The 16161-nt window shown below is 38.9% G+C and overlaps 1 protein-coding gene across 1 annotated transcript in view; it reads right to left on the bottom strand.

Moving 5' to 3' along the window:
• The window catches only part of CHRNA5 (cholinergic receptor nicotinic alpha 5 subunit), a 45678-nt gene that overhangs the window by 14075 nt on the left and 15442 nt on the right, over window positions 1–16161 (bottom strand). The window lies entirely within an intron of this gene.

Raw genomic sequence — 16161 nt, 5'->3', positions numbered from 1 at the left:
GCTATTAATGGAGCTCTTAACATATTAATACAAATGTTTATGATCAATAAGGGACACTGTGGTTCATATATATTTCTTAGTTAAATCAGACTACTCACATGGAAATACACTAAACATTCAGTACTTAATAAAGAGTATTTTAACAAAAGCTTTTAAGCTTTTAAATAAGTTATCAGGGCTAGAGGGATTGCCTGTCATAAACTTCTAAACCTAGAAAACAGATCTGTTTCAGTAAAGTTCACTTATCAACTGTAAATATAAAGTACATAAGCTTCAACTTACATGATTTTAATATACAAACATATAAATATTGAATGAATAATTCAGATTTGTCAAACCTTTGCTTCCTATACATTTGTACAAAATTACCTTAGGACCTAACACTTAAAAAAAAAAAAGAGAGAAAATTTAAAAAATTTTAGATGCCATAGCCAAAGACTGTTAGATTTATGGGTCCCAGTTATGTTTAGACTTCTACAGAGCTTAGCCAAACATCTCTGAAGAAATGAAAGTTTTCGGTGTTGAATGGGTTGGAGTCTCTGTGAAGGTACATGAAATGTGTGAAATTCAAGCATGATATTGACTCAAGACTCACGATTTTACAAAGAAAAAGCATTTACTTGAACCAAAGTATCACTGGCTTATTTATCATAAAGTCCGCATGCAGGGACTTATAGCTCATGATGGTCTTTCCCCAATCTCAACGAAATGGTCTGACAGAGAATTAGCATTTTCACAAAATTTTCTCTCTTTATTCCAACAGACCATGTTTCCTATGTGAAGCTATCAAAGAGTATCTCATCCCCCAGCCAGACGAAATGCCTTCCCTGATTTTCTTCTGCTGCATATTCTTTATCAAGAATTTAGTTCATTCCACAAGAGGTTATGTCTTGCTCCCCTGGGCAATTTAGGATACTTGATTTAGTCCCTAAATACCATAGATTTTTGCATGATGCCTCCCATAAAAGACTCCTTATGTTAAAATGTAGGGTGTTGGTGGGGTGCGTGGGTGGCTCAGTTGGTTAAGCAGCTGACTTTGGCTCAGGTCATGATCTCGTGGTTTGTGGGATCTAGCCTCAAGTCAGGCTCTGTGCTGACAGCTCAGAGCCTGGAGCCTGCTTCAGATTCTGTGTGTGCGTCTCTCTCTCTCTCTCTCTCTGCCGACCCCCCCCCCCCGATTGCACTCTGTCTCTTAAATAAACGTTAAAAAAATTTTTTTTTAAATGCACAGTGTTGTAGAGATTTCAGTTCAACTAGAATATTATATACTGGAGAGTCATTCTTTTAATTAAAAGCCATTAATTTTAGAGATTCATGTTAAAATAGCATTACTGGGGGACCTTGCTGGCTCAGTGGGTACAGTATGTAATTCTTGATTTTGGGGTTCTGAGTTCAAGGCCCACATTGGGTGTGGAGCCTACTTAAAATTTTAAAAATTAAATTAAATTGCATTGCTGAAACACTTCTCCTTTACTAATCCTGTTTAAAAACTTTATAGCCTCTGAAAAAAATATATAGCCTCTGAAACACCAAAAGTTTGAAGTTATTTGAAGGATAAAAATAACAAATAAAATGTATTTTAATAGCACCTAAGAACTTTTTGCCCTAGGGGAAAAGATACTAGCTTGAATGGCCATCTCAAATCTTCTTTGAAATAAAGTAGGTAGGATGTAAATAAGTTGATAAATTAACCCCAACATCTACTAATGATAACCCTTAAGATAATGCCTTGTAAATATCTTCTTAGCATATCCAATATTAGAAATACCATTTTTTAACACAATTTTACACAAATGGCAGATACTAATGTCTGTGGTATTTTAGCACAAAACCTTAATCATGCATTCAATTCTTAGAGAATTTTCAACTGGTTCTAAATGTTTTAGGTTTATGCTGCTCACAAACCTCAGAATGTTAAACAGGAGAAGATCCAATGCATTCCCCTCACTGTAAAACGGATATATAACCAAACACGCCAGGACGACGGAGCTCGTTAACGACAGAGCTGTGAAGGGCACCCCGGGCTCCCCTCTACCTGCTGCTCTCTCCACCCTAACATTTCCCACCTGTGACAACTCAGTAAAAGTGCTTAATTAGTGCTACACTCATTCAACAAATATTTACTGGACGTGTGCCTCATATTAGGCACTGTGCCAAGTACTGGGAACACATAAACATAGACAGTATCTACAGTCCAGCAGGAAAGACTGACCAAGTGTACATGATACTGCATATAACTGAATCAGGAGCCCGGGTGGCTCAGTCGGTTAAGCATCCGACTTTTGGTTTCAGCTCAGGTCATGATCTCACAGTACGTGCTTGGAATTTTCTCTCTCCCTCTCTCTTTGCCCCTCTGCCACTCACTCGCTCTGTCTCTTTCTCAAAATAAACTTAAGAAAATTTTTAAAAAGGAAACAAATCAAACAGAAATATTCTTTTTTAAAAGTTATTTTGAATAGTTAAGATTTTTTCATCCTACTCAAAATAAATTATTTAAATCAATTATCTTGGTTCCTTGGAATCCCAGGGCATTTTAAAAAAAATTTTTAATGTTTATTTATTTTTGAGAAAGACAGAGCATGAGTGGGGAGGGGCAGACAGAGAGATGGAGACACAGAATCTGAAGCAGGCTCCAGGCTCTGAGCTGTCAGCACAGAGACCGATGCAGGGCTCAAACTCGAACTCATGAACTCACGTGTGAGATCGAGACCTGAGCTGAAGTTGAATATTTAACCAACTAAGCCACCCAGGTACCCCCCAGGGCATTTATTTTTCATAATTTTTGATGAAGATTGTATACTATTTCACATATACTGTTCTATGTTGTTTTCCAATTATATCACGTAAGTCTTGGATCTCCAAAGAAACCAATGTCCTAAAAGGTAGAAATCATTTCTACACTTTAGCATTTCTAACAACCCTAAGTATAATGCTGATCACAATAGTTCCCTTAATACATTTTAATTTTTCTTCCCTTCCTGACTTAAAAAGAGAGAACTAGGAGAAAATACTTGCAAATCACATATCTGATAAGGGACGCATATCTAGAATACATAAAGAACCATTACAAATCAGTAATAAAAAGACCAAATAATTCAATTTTAAAATGAATAAGGGATCTGAATAGACATTTTTCCAAAAGAGAAAAGCCAATAAGTATCTGAAAAGATATTCAACGCCTTTGCCATGAGAAAAATGTAAATCATATGGTACCATTTCACAGCCACTAGGAAGGCTACAGTCAAAAACAGAGAGAGCAACAAGTGTTGGAAAGGGTGTGGAGACATGGGACCCTCATACATTCCTGATGGGAATGTACAATGGTGCAGTTGCTTCGGAAAATATTTGGCAGTTTCTTAAAAAGTTAAATGCAGGGTCACAACTGACTTTGCAATTCCATTTCTGGTATCTACCCAAGAGAAATGAAAACAGCTGTCCATACAGAACTTGTACCTGAGTGCTCACAGAAGCATTATTCATAATAGTGAAAAAATGGAAACAACCCAAATGTCCATCAAATGATAAATAAAATGTGGACTATCCAATGGAATATTAATTTGCCATTAAAATTAATGAATTAATGATACATGATACAAACTTTTAAAGTGTTTAAGTATTATTCTAAGTAAAAGAAGACAGTCACAAAGACTATATAACATGGTTCCATTTACACGAACTATCCAGAATAGGAAAATCTACAGATACGGAAAAGTAGATTGGTGATTGCCTAGGAAGAGGGAGATAAAAATGTTCAAATATCAATTTTGGTGACACTCACAATAGCCTGCATATACTAAAAATCAGTGAATCATGCATTTTTTTATAAGTGAATTAAATGGTGTGGGAATTATATATGGATAATGCTGTTACTAAAAAGAGAACCTCACGGAGCCTCAGTGGCTCAGCCGGTTAGGCAGCATACTCTTGATTTTGGCTCAGGTTGTGAGTTCAAGCCCCCAGGCTGGGCTCTGTGCCGACAGTGCATCACTTGCTTTGGATTCTCTTTCTCTGTCCTTTCCTCACTTGTGTTCTATCTTAATAAATAAAATTTTAAAAATAAATATAAACAAAAAGAGAACCTCTTTCTGAACGAACTATGACTAGGAAATACATGTACAATACAACAGGGAATCACAGTTGAGAAAAATATAACAAACAACACAGACATAACCTTCAGAAAAATGTTATCTGAACAGTCACCCCAAAAGTTTTCCTGGGCAAATAATAAAACCAAATGTACAATGCCACTGCACTTATTTTCTCTATTTCTTTGTAAAGTTTTATTCCTTTTCTAATAATAATCTATTTTTTAAAATTAAGACTTTATTCCTCTAAACAAACACTGGTGAATTCTAGCAAACATTCAAAGAAGAATTAATACCAACCCTTCTCAAGTTCTTCCAAAGTACATAAGAGGAATACACACTTTCAAATTCATTTTCCCAGGCCAGCATATCCTTGATACCAAAACCAGATGAGGACTCCACAGAAAAGCAAATCCAATCCAATCCAAAGACCAATATCCTTAATAAACACATATGCGATAATCCTCAACAAAAATATATTAGCAAACTGAATCAACCACACATTAAAAGGTTCATACACCATGAAAAGGTGGGATTTATTCTAGGGTGTTAAGATGGTTCAATATCCACAAATCAATATGATAAACCATATTAACAAAATGAAAGATAAAGACCATATGATCATCTCAATAGAAGCAAAAAAGGAATTGACAAAGTTCAACATCCATTCATGATAAAAAAAAAAAAAAAACTCTCAACAAAGTGGGTACAGAGGAAACATAAGTCGATATAAGAAAGGCCATATAAAGGGGCCCCGGGGTGGGTCACTCAGTTAGGCATCTGACTCCTGATTTTGTCTCAGGTCATGATCTCACAGTTTGTGGGTTCAGGCTCTGCATCAGGCTCTGTGTGACAGTGCAGGGCCTGCTTGGGATTCTCCCTCTCTCCCCTTCTCTCTCTGCCCCTCCCCTGCTCTCTCTCTCTCTCCCAAAACAAACGAACAAACAAACAAAACAAACTTTTAAAAAAGAAAGGCCATATGTGACAGGACCACAGCTAACATCATACTCAACAATGAAAAGCTGAAAGCTTTTTCTCTAAGGTCAGGAACAAGACAAGGATGTCCACTATCACCACTTTTATCCAACACAGTACTGGAAGTCCTAGCCACAGCAGTGTAGCAAGACTAAGGAATAAAAGGCATCTAAATCAGGAAGAAGTAAAACTGTCACTATTTACAGATGACATGATGCTATATTAGAAAACCCTAAATATTCCATCAAAAAATGGTTAAGGGGCACATGAGCGGCTCAGTTGGTTAGGCATCTGACTCTTGGTTTCAGCTCAGGTCATGATCTCAATGGATTGTGGGTTCATGCCTCGCATTGGGCTCTGCACTGACAGCACAGGGCCAGCTTGGGATTCTGTCTCTCTCCCTCTCTCTGCCCCTCCCTTTCTTACTCTGTCCCTCTCAAAATAAATAAATAAACAAACAAACAAACTTTTATTTTAAAATGGTTAGAACAAATTCAATAAATCAATATACAAAAATCTGTCACATTTCAATACGAACTGATAATGAACTATCAGAAAGAGATTAAGTAAATAAACTAATTTATAATTGCACTAAATTAGTCATAAATTTAATCAAGGAAGTAAAAGTTGTGTACACTAAAAACTATATTAATGGAAGGAGTTAAAGATGATACAAATAAATGGAAAGATATTCCATGCTCATGGATTATTAGAGTCAGTGTTGTTAAAATGTCCAAACTATCCAAAGCAACCTAAAGATTCCATGCAATCCCTATCAAAATTCCAATGGTCTTTTTCCACAGAAGTAGAATAAACAATCCTAAAATTTGTATCAAACTACAAAATACTCTGGATAGCCAAATCAATCTTGAGAAAGAACAAAAAAGCTGGAGGCATCATGCTCCTTGATTTCAAACTATATTACAAAGTTACAGTAAAACATAATCAAAACAGTGTGGTATTAGTATAAAAACAGACACCGTTATCAATGGAACAGAATACAAAGCACAAAACAACTACATGCAAATATGCTCAATTAATTTATGACAAAGAAGCCAACAATATACAACAGGAAAAGGACAATCCTTCAGAAAATGTGTCTGGAGAACTGGACAGCCACACACAAAGGAAAGCTACTGGACCACTATCTTACACCATACACAAAATTAAATCAAAACAGATTAAAGATGTGAATGTAAGACTTGAAACCATAAAACTCCTAGAAGAAAACATAGGTCGTAAGCTCCTTGTCATTGATCTTGGCAATGATTTTATGAATTCGACACCAAAAGCAAAGGCAACAAAAGCAAAAATAAATAAGTGGAATGACATTAAACCAAAATGCTTCTGCACAGCAAAGGAAACCATTAACAGAATGAAAAAGCAACTACTGAATGGGAGAAAATATTTGCAAATCATATATCTGAAAAGGAGTTAATATCCAAAATTTAATTTAAGGAACTCCTACAGTTCACTAGCAGAATAATCTAATTTAAAATGGGCAGAGAATATGAACAGACTTTCTTCCAAAGAAGACATACAGATCACCAACAGTTACATGAAAAGGTACTCAACATCACTGATCATCAGGGAAATGCATATCAGAACCACAATGAGATACCACTTCACACCTGTTAGAATGGCTATTATTTAAAAAAAAAAAAATCAAGAAAAAGACAAGTGTTGGCAAAGATGTAGAAAAAGAGAAACCCTCATGCACTGTTGGTTTGAATGTAAATTAGTGCAACCACTCTGGAAAACAGTATAAGCATAGAAATTCCTTAAAAAATTAAAAACAGATCCACCAGATGATCCAACAATCCCAGTTCTGGGTATTTATCTGAAGAAAATGACAATACTGATTCAACACTAACCCAATTCAACTCAAAAGAAGGAAATCTTGCCATTTCTGACATTATGAATGGACCTTGAGGGAATTACACTAACTAAAATAAGTAAAAGAAAATGTACGATCTCATTTATATATGGAATATTTATTTTCAAAAGATCATAAATGCAGAAAACAGATTGATGGTTGGCAGAGGCGAGGGTGGAAGGGGTGGACAAAATGCATAAAGGGATCAAAAGGTACAAAGTTTCAGGTATAAAGTAAATGTCATGGCAATGTAATACACAGCATGGTGACTGTAGATAATACTGTGTTACATATTTGAAAGATGCTGAGAGAGTAGACCTTGAAATTTCTCAGAAGAATAAAAATTAAAAGTGTGTATGTGAAAGGATGTTAACTAGACTTATTGTGGTGATCATAATTTTAGGGGCGCCTGGGGGGCTCAGTCGGTTGAGCGGCCGGCTTCGGCTCAGGTCAGATCTCACGTCCGTGGGTTCGAGCCCCGTGTCAGGCTCTGTGCTGACAGCTAGCTCAGAGCCTGGAGCCTGCTTCCGGTTCAGTGTCTCCTTCTCTCTCTGCCCCTCCCCCTCTCATGCTCTGTCTCTCTCTGTATCAAAAATAAATAAAACATTAAAAAATTTTTCTTAATAATAACAATTTTAAAAAATGTTTTTAAGAGATTATTTTGTAGAGCAGTTTAAGGTTCATAGCAAATTTGAGGGGAAGGTATAGAGATTTCCTACATATTCTCTGCCCCCCAACATGCACAGCCTGCCCATTACCAACACCTCCTACCCGAGTGGCACATTTGTTACAACTGATGAACCAACACTAACTAACACATCATTATCACCCAAAGTCCATGATTTACATTATAGTTCAGCCTCAGCGTTATATATCCTATGGGTCTGAACAATGTCAAAGGGCATATATCCATCATTATGGAATCAGAGTATTTTCACGAAGGCCTTAAAAATCCTGTGTTCTGCCTATTCAGCCATTCCCACCACAACCTCTGGCAAGCACTGGTCTTTTTACTGTCTCCATAGTTTTATCTTTAACAGTCTATTTTTGAGAACCATTTTAATAAACAGAAAATGACATATGCTATGGTCTGAATGTTTGTGTCTCCCCAAATTCATGTTGAAACTGTAATCATCAAAGGTGATGGTATGGGTAGGGCCTTTGAGAGGTGCTTACGTCATGAGGATGGAGCTCTTAAGAATGGAATTAGTGGGGCGCCTGGGGAGGCTCAGCTGGTTAAGCGTCAGACTTCAGCTCAGGTCATTACTCAGTTTGTGGGTTCGAGTCCCACGTTGGGCTCTGTGCTGACAGCTAGCTCAGAGCCTGGAGCCTGTCTTCGAAATCTATGTCTCCCTCTCTCTCTGACCCTCCCCTGCTAGTCAGTCTGTCTCTCTCTCAAAAATAAGTAAAACATTTAAAACTTTTTTAACTTAAGGTTTGAAAAAAAAAAAAAAACAATGGAATTAGTGCCTCATAAAGAAAGTCTCCAGAGCGCTTCCCAGCCCCTCCTGCCATGTGAGGATACAACAAGAGTGTCAGGTCTGGAAGAGAGCCTCCACCCTCCTATGCTGGACCCCCATCTCAGACTTCCAGCCTCAGAAAGGGTGAGAGATACATCCCTGTGCTTCCACGCTGCCCAGTCTGCTCCACTGTGTTACCGCGGAACCACCGAGACAGCATATGAGAACTGAAAATGTCACCTGCACGTTAAACATCAACAGCAAATGTGCAGACACCCTTCAGAAGTGTGAGAGCTTGTCATTTGCCCAAGATCGCACACCAAAAGGCTGGGAGGCTGCCTTGTCGTCAGGCTGTGAAGCCAGATTTGTCACCAAAGCCCATGTTTTTCCACATCTACTGGCTGCACCTGCTTAGGTTAAGGGCCAGTTAATAGCACTCTGCCGCTCAGGTCAGTCCTCTTTCCTCTTGGGTTTCCTGAGGTTATAGAAAGTTGAGAATAGGGGATTCCTTATGCATTTAATTGTTAAGCAGCAACATATATAATGATATGGAGGAATATCTTTATGTTTCTTAGTCATAGATGTGATCCCTTCCCTGGGAGAGGCCTTCCTGATGCCAATGGTCCCAGAATTAGTTAAAGAAGAATACTATTGCTCTCAAACACTAGTAGTACAAACAGAAAGTGTTACTGCCTTTTTGAAAAATAATCCTGTAATATTGTAATCTTGTAAAATCTATCAGAAAGTATACATTCCTCTGATCCAGCAACCCCACACCTGACTCCCATAGCAATAAAAACACCAATACATTGGGACATATTTACACCAATATTTACCTCAGTGAACATTACAGCAAACGACACCAGCAAAGAGAGTGGGGCATGTCCCTGACATATGTTATGCATTCATTAAAAGGTTTACAATGGTGTCAAGACCACTCATAATAGGGAAAGGACAGCTTCTTCAACAAATAGTATTGGGAAACCTGATATCCACATGCAAAAGAAGCTGGACCCTTACCTTACACCAAATACAAAAATCAACTTAAAGTAGATTTAATTAAATTTAAATCTAAGAACTGAAACTATAAAATTCCTGGAAGAAGGGCACCTGGGTGGTCAGTTAAGCCTGATTTTGGCACAGGTCATCCAACATCGTGGGATCGAGTCCCACATCAAGCTCCATGCTAAGCATGGAGCCTACTTGGGATTCTCTCTCTGTGCCCCTGCCTCACTCTCTCTCTCTCTCTCTCTCTCTCTCTGCTCCTCTCCTGTTGTCGCTCTCTCTCTCTCAATTAATATGTTTTTAAATTTTTATTTTAAAATTTTTTTCTGGAAGAAAAGACAGGGCAAAAGCTTCATGACACTGGACTTTGTGATGATTTCTTGGTTATGACAACAAAAGCACAAGCAACGAAAACAAAAATAGACAAATGGGAACACCTCTAACTCAAAACATGTGTACAGCAGTGGGGGATAAGACTGATAGTGCTCATGGGTACTGTCGTAACCCAGAAGCCGGGTCCGGCACTCATCCCCGGCGTTCGGCGGTACCTGTCTCGTCCACCCTGACCGGCAGGGCGGAGAGTCCTCGTGGGTTCTTTTCCTGAGGGAGGGAGAGAAAGGGCAGGAAGGGGGACGCACAGAGAGTAAAGACACAACTCACGTTTTCGATCAGGCGAAAGAGAGAGAGAGAGCTTAATTCAGAAAACTGTCTCTTATAAAGGTTTCAAGGTGGGAAAACAAGGCAGCTGACCCAGGTCAGTTGCTAGGAAACAGGGTCAAGGGATTAAGACTGGAGTAAAAGGGGAACCAGACCAAAGTGTTCTAGCACTGAAGCTACCCTGCCTGCAGGTGGTTGATCTTTGATCTTCTGGCTTCTCCTCTGGCAGGGAGTGGCGCTCCCCTGCCTATTTTGCAACTCCCCTCAGGGAGTGACATATCCAGCTAGCAAATGGCCAAGGAGCTGTGTCTTTGCCGCTCCCCACAGGTCCTCCCTTTTTTTCTAATAAATTTAAAAAGGGGGTTCTTTCAGAATATGATAGTATGGGCAAGGAAAGGACTGTGCCTGGTTTAGGTTGGAGACTTGCCAATCCTTCTTACCCATCATAGGCACACTCAGAAGCTTGTGTCTGAGCGCTTGTCTTAGGTGAAAGGATGGTAAGGCCTCTCTTACCCGTCATTGGCTAGCCAGCCCGTGCCTCTTGCCACAGTTTTTTCATCAGCCTCCTGAATCGGCCGTATTGAGCTTAATATAATGGACCTGGGTAGGCTGCGCCTATTTGCTGCCTTAGGAGAGCCATGACCTTATTGAATAGAACAGGGCCCAAGGGCACCAAGATCAATAAAACCGCAATAGGTCTTAAACAGGAAGAGATAGGGTAAAAGTCCATAAAATCCACGAAGAAAGGGCTGTCAATGTGTTCCTTCCTCCTCTTCTCCAGGTTCCCTTTGAAAGCTTCTTTTCCCAGCATGGTCCTAAAGGAAAAGACAAAGATTTCTCTCAAGGAGATTTTTTCTCCCTGGAGGACTGAGTATTTTGATCGATTTGTTTTATTAATCTCTCTGGCAGCCATCTGGCTGCATCTGTTTTTTGTTGGTAAATGCAAACTGAACCTCGTCCCCAGATTAAAACTGGGTCTGGACCATGCCATTTATTTTCTAAAGGGTCCTTCCAAAGCACGGTAGCAAAAGTTTTTTGTGTCTCATTTTGCCAGAGACATTCAGCAGCTGAACGTCCTTCTTTATCCAAAGTTAAAAAATTTAAAACAAACAGTGCATGGTGCAAAAGATTCCTGGGAGATCCCTTGATGGGGCACCATTTCCCCCCTTTAATTTTATCAAGGGTATTCTTTAAAGATAGATGTGCCCATTCTACTATACCTTGTAAAATGTGTGTTATGCCCATTTGCCAGATGGCATTGGGCACTAGTCCTCAAGGGTTTACTCCCCAAATGAGGAACAGGTAAATGCACAACACAAGAAGGACACTGTTTTACTATTTGTCGTGCCTGCTCACGAGAAATCTTAAATTGTAGCCTCAGATGATGAATTTCAGAGAGGCCAGGCGATTTAGAATGAGTTAAACCTGAAATTCCTGTCTTGTAGACAGGTACTGTTACAGTCTTAGTTGCTGAAAGAGACCAGTCACAGATTAAACCTCTCTGGAGTTTTTTGAAATATATTAATAACAGCAACAAGTTTAGCTCTCTATGCTGAAGTTTCCCTAGTTTGAAAAGAAATAATTTTATTAAAGACCAAGGCTTATTGTAATTAATCGTTGTAAGCACAGCCCCTCGTAAAGTCTTATTAACTTTAGGTAAGGATTTTAGGGCCAAAGGAGTTAATTCTCGTTTTGCAATGTGGATGGGAGTCTTTATGCAAGGGGAATAAGGTCTCTAGTAGCAGCCTTGAAAGAGGCCGAATCCAATTAATATCCCCCAATAGTTTTTGAACATCCTTAAAGTACATAAATGCTCTTTAAATGTAAAGGCTGTTAAGTTACAGCTTAAATTTAGTGACACTTATATTTTGATTGTTAAAGGTGTTGAGTAATGATTTTATATCAAAACAATAAAACTTTAGGAACTGTACATATATTTGAGCAGTTACAGCATTTATAAATTACACTTAGACTATCAACTCTTAGAAATCTTAGTCTCCCATTAGGGGTTTAGTAACCAAAACTTTTTTCTTTAGATGGTAAATTTTTGAATCAATTAAGTGCAAAGCAGCTTTTTAATAGTTTTAAATATCCCCAGTTGTTTTGTCACAAGTTAAAAAGCACAGACACCTAGAGGCCTTGTAGCTTGTGCTTTAGTTTTAACTTGTTAGACAGCCAACGAATTTAATCCTAACTTATTATCAAGTAATAACCTTAACGTTTTAACTTACTAAGAACCTTAAAACTATTTACTCAATGAAAACTATAGAACAGACCAAATTAATCTTTCCTTTAACACACACTTGTTAAAAGTTGATTGGAGTAGAGATCATAGGAACCTATTTGACTTATGGTAGATTTCGATAGAACATAAATTTTTGTTTTAACCAACAAACTTAAGCACTGAATAAGTTTTATTTGAGCTCAGGTAAGATGCTTGTTCTCTATAGTTGATTTTAACCTCGAAATTTGGTGCAAAAACTGATATTTTGTGGTCTATTCTTATGCAAATTGGCCTCTCCCCGCCCAGCAGTTGTAACCTGAGGCCTTCTGGTTGCCCTGGGCGACGGGGCGGGGGAAGGGAGAGCAAGATAGGCTCCCCAGGGGGCAGAGAAAAATTCCCAGTTTAAAATTTTGTTAGCTCAGACAGGAGCAGGTTTGAGGCTTATTTTGGTTTTATATAATTTTGTTTAACCAGTAGAATTTAGGCAATCTATGTCAGTCCAGAGGAATGAAAGAATTATCCCCGGGACCAAATGAACCCGGCAGCTGCTGGGAAATTATTTCAGGTCTCTGTCCTGAGACAGACCAACAATATTTAGTTCTAATTATAACCATCAACCTGGGAAATGAGCGAGGGAGACGCCCTCACTAACCACAGATTTACTAAAGGACCCACTGACATCTCGGTGCGGTCCAGGGATGGGAAGTAGTGATATCCCAAACAAAAGCACAAGTGCATTTAAAATTTAGATGAAAAGCTAGTTTACCTCCAGAGGTCCAGACAGGTGACTCTTAACAGGTTACTGGCGCCATCCTCAGGATGGAAGAACATCTATATAGAGTCCTTCTCAGACTCCATATGGCTCAAAACTTACTTTACGGTCTTAATATCAATAAAGAGTTCCTTTTCGTTAGACTCTTTATGGCTCAAAGCTTAATTTACATTCTTGATTGTAACTTTGCCTATCTTTATGGGAGGGCGTTTGCAGCAAAACCAAAACAAGTAGAACAGACTCTGTAATTGCCCCTTATTTTTTATCCCTTATTTTTTATAATACAGTGACACAAAGACAAAGGGTAGCATTCACTCACACACACACCTAGAGGCTATCATTCTCCCTCCACAGAGGTTTTACAAACAAGACCGAAGCATTAGAAAAACACTGAAAACACTTAATTGCTTTTTCTTAACTTTCACTCCCTGTGCTTATTTAAGGGTTTCTGCTTAGACTATTTTGCTTAATTCCTGCCCTAAAATCACCGATCACTCACTTGAGCACTGGGCCACACAGCTAATTCTGCGTGGTCGTCTCCTACTAATTCCTGAGCACTGGGCCACCGCGTGGTCGTCTCCTTCTAAAACCTGAGCAGTAGGCCACCGCATGGTCATCTCCTTCTAATTCCTGAGCACTGGGCCACCGCGTGGTCATCTCCTTCTAAAACCTGAGCACTAGGCCACCGCTGTGTCTTTGCCGCTCCCCACAGGGTACAAACTTGTAACGAGCAGTAAGTAAGCCACAGGATCCGAAGTAAGATAGGATGTAGACAATAATACTGTACAGTAATTATGTCATGTGATAAATATTGCAACAATGCCAATCATATTACAACATAAATGTATCACAATAACATGCTATACATCCTCAATTTATACAATGTTACATATCAAATTCAATTAAAATAAATACCTTTTTAAAATTTAAAAATAAAAGTACATCAAAGGACATATTCAACAGTGAAAAGGCAACCTATGGGATGGGAGAAAATATTTGTAAATCATATATCCAACAAAGGGTTAATATCTAGAATACAGAAAAAACTCCTACAGCTCAATAACCAAAAAACCCCCACAAATAATCCAATTTAAGGATGGGCAAATAGACATTTGAATAGACATTTCTCCGAAGATGACATTAAATGGCAAACAAGAGGTGCCTGGGTGGCTCAGTCTGTAATGTGTCCAACTTAAGCTCAGGTCATGATCTCACAGTCTGTGGGCTCGAGCCCCCCATCGGGCTCTGTGTTGACAGCTCAGAGCTTGAAGCCTGCTTTGGATTCTGTGTCCCCCTCTCTCTCTGCCCCTTACCCCTTCTCAAAAATAAACATTACAAATATTTTAAATGGTGAACAAGCATGTGAACAGATGTTCAACATCACTGATCATTAGAGAAATGCAAATCAAAATCATAAGGTGATACCTTAGCCATTAGGATGGCTACCATCAAAAAAAAAAAAAAATCGGGGCACGTGGGTGGCTCAGTTGGTTGAGCATCTGACTTTGGCTCAGGTCATGATCTCACAGTTTGTGGGTTCAAGACCCACATCGGGCTCTGTGCTGACCACTAGCTCAGAGCCTGGAGCCTGCTTCAGATTCTGTGTCTCTTTCTCTCTCTGCCCCTCCCCTGTTCACGCTCTGTCTCTCAAAAATAAATAAATGTAAAAAAAAATGTTTTTAAAGAAATAAAAACGTGTGGGAAGGAATTGGAGAAGTTGGGGCCCCAGGACCCTGTTAGTGGGCAAGTGAAATGATGCAATAATGTGGAAAATAGTATGGAGGTTTCTTAAAAAATTAAAACCAGAATTACAATATCACCCATAAATTCCACTTGGGCATATACCCCAAACAACTGAAAACCAGATCTTGAAGAGATAACTTGCACACCTGTGTACAGCAGCCCTATTCACAAGAGCCGAGAGATGGAAGCCACCCTCATGCCCATCTGCAGTGAACTGATGGACAGAATATGGGACACACAACACAGTGGAATATCATTCAGCCTTAAAAAGGAAAGACATTCTGACACCTGCTGTAATATGGATGAATCTTGAGGACATGATGCTCAGGGAAACAGGCCAGTCACAAAAAGACAAACACTGCATGATTCTACTTATACGAGCTATCTAAAGTAGTCAAACTCGTAGACACAGAAAGTAGGAGCTGGTCACCGAGGGCAAGGAGCGAGGGAAACGAAGACTTTTTGCTCAGTAGGTACAGCGCTTCCATTTTGCAAGACAAAAAAACTTCTGGAGTTCAACAGCACAATAATGTGAGAATACTTAACATGCACTACTGAGCCATATACTTAAAAATGGTTATGATGGTAAATCTTATGATATATGGGTTTTCTAATAACTACTTTCTTAAATTCTTTTTTAAAAACTTTAATTGAAACTATCACCCATACAAAAGACATCTAAAATTTCAAATTAAAAAAAAAAAGAAGTTTGCAGTAAGTTGCATCAAATAAAAAACTGACAAAGCACAACAAAAGGCTTTTACGGATTTCCATGAGGTACTGTTCCAGGGAAAAACGTATAGAACACACTCTTGTAAGCAATCAGTGATTAAAATCTACCTAGCTCTACGAGGATACATGCCTGAAAAAAACGGAGGGAGACAGAAGAGGTGGGGAGGGGAGCATACAAACAAGGAAGGAGGAAAATAATGTACTAAATTAAAAATATAATTCTCAAGTAGTCACTCTTCAGATAAACTACAAGTTTCTTAAACTTTCCCTCACCTGAATATGTGCTCAGCACACAGGCAAAGTGCTAATTTTAGGTAAATTTTAGAAATCAGTTACTGGAATAAAAGTGAAATAGCATTTTTACTTAAGAACTGGACCTTAGTAATGAGCTGGATGGCACCTTCCTCTCGCGCACTCAGCTTTATAACGGTAGCCCGAGCCATAGGTCAGGCCTCTGGTTAATGAATATTCTTTCCTACATTTCATTTCTACCGAGTAAGGAAATTCTAACTCATAACTACAGGGCCTCAGGAATGGAAGCACATGGTGACAGAGATGGAAATTCCACTCACCTCTCCGAAGAGTACTCTGAGCCCTGCAGGAAGCTTGGACAGGCTGTCATCCCAGCGTCC

The sequence above is a fragment of the Suricata suricatta genome, chromosome 9, assembly GCF_006229205.1.
Source record: "Suricata suricatta isolate VVHF042 chromosome 9, meerkat_22Aug2017_6uvM2_HiC, whole genome shotgun sequence".
Lineage (NCBI taxonomy): Eukaryota > Metazoa > Chordata > Mammalia > Carnivora > Herpestidae > Suricata > Suricata suricatta.
Note: the sequence above shows the minus strand (reverse complement) of the source record. Positions and strands in the feature narration are given on the sequence as shown.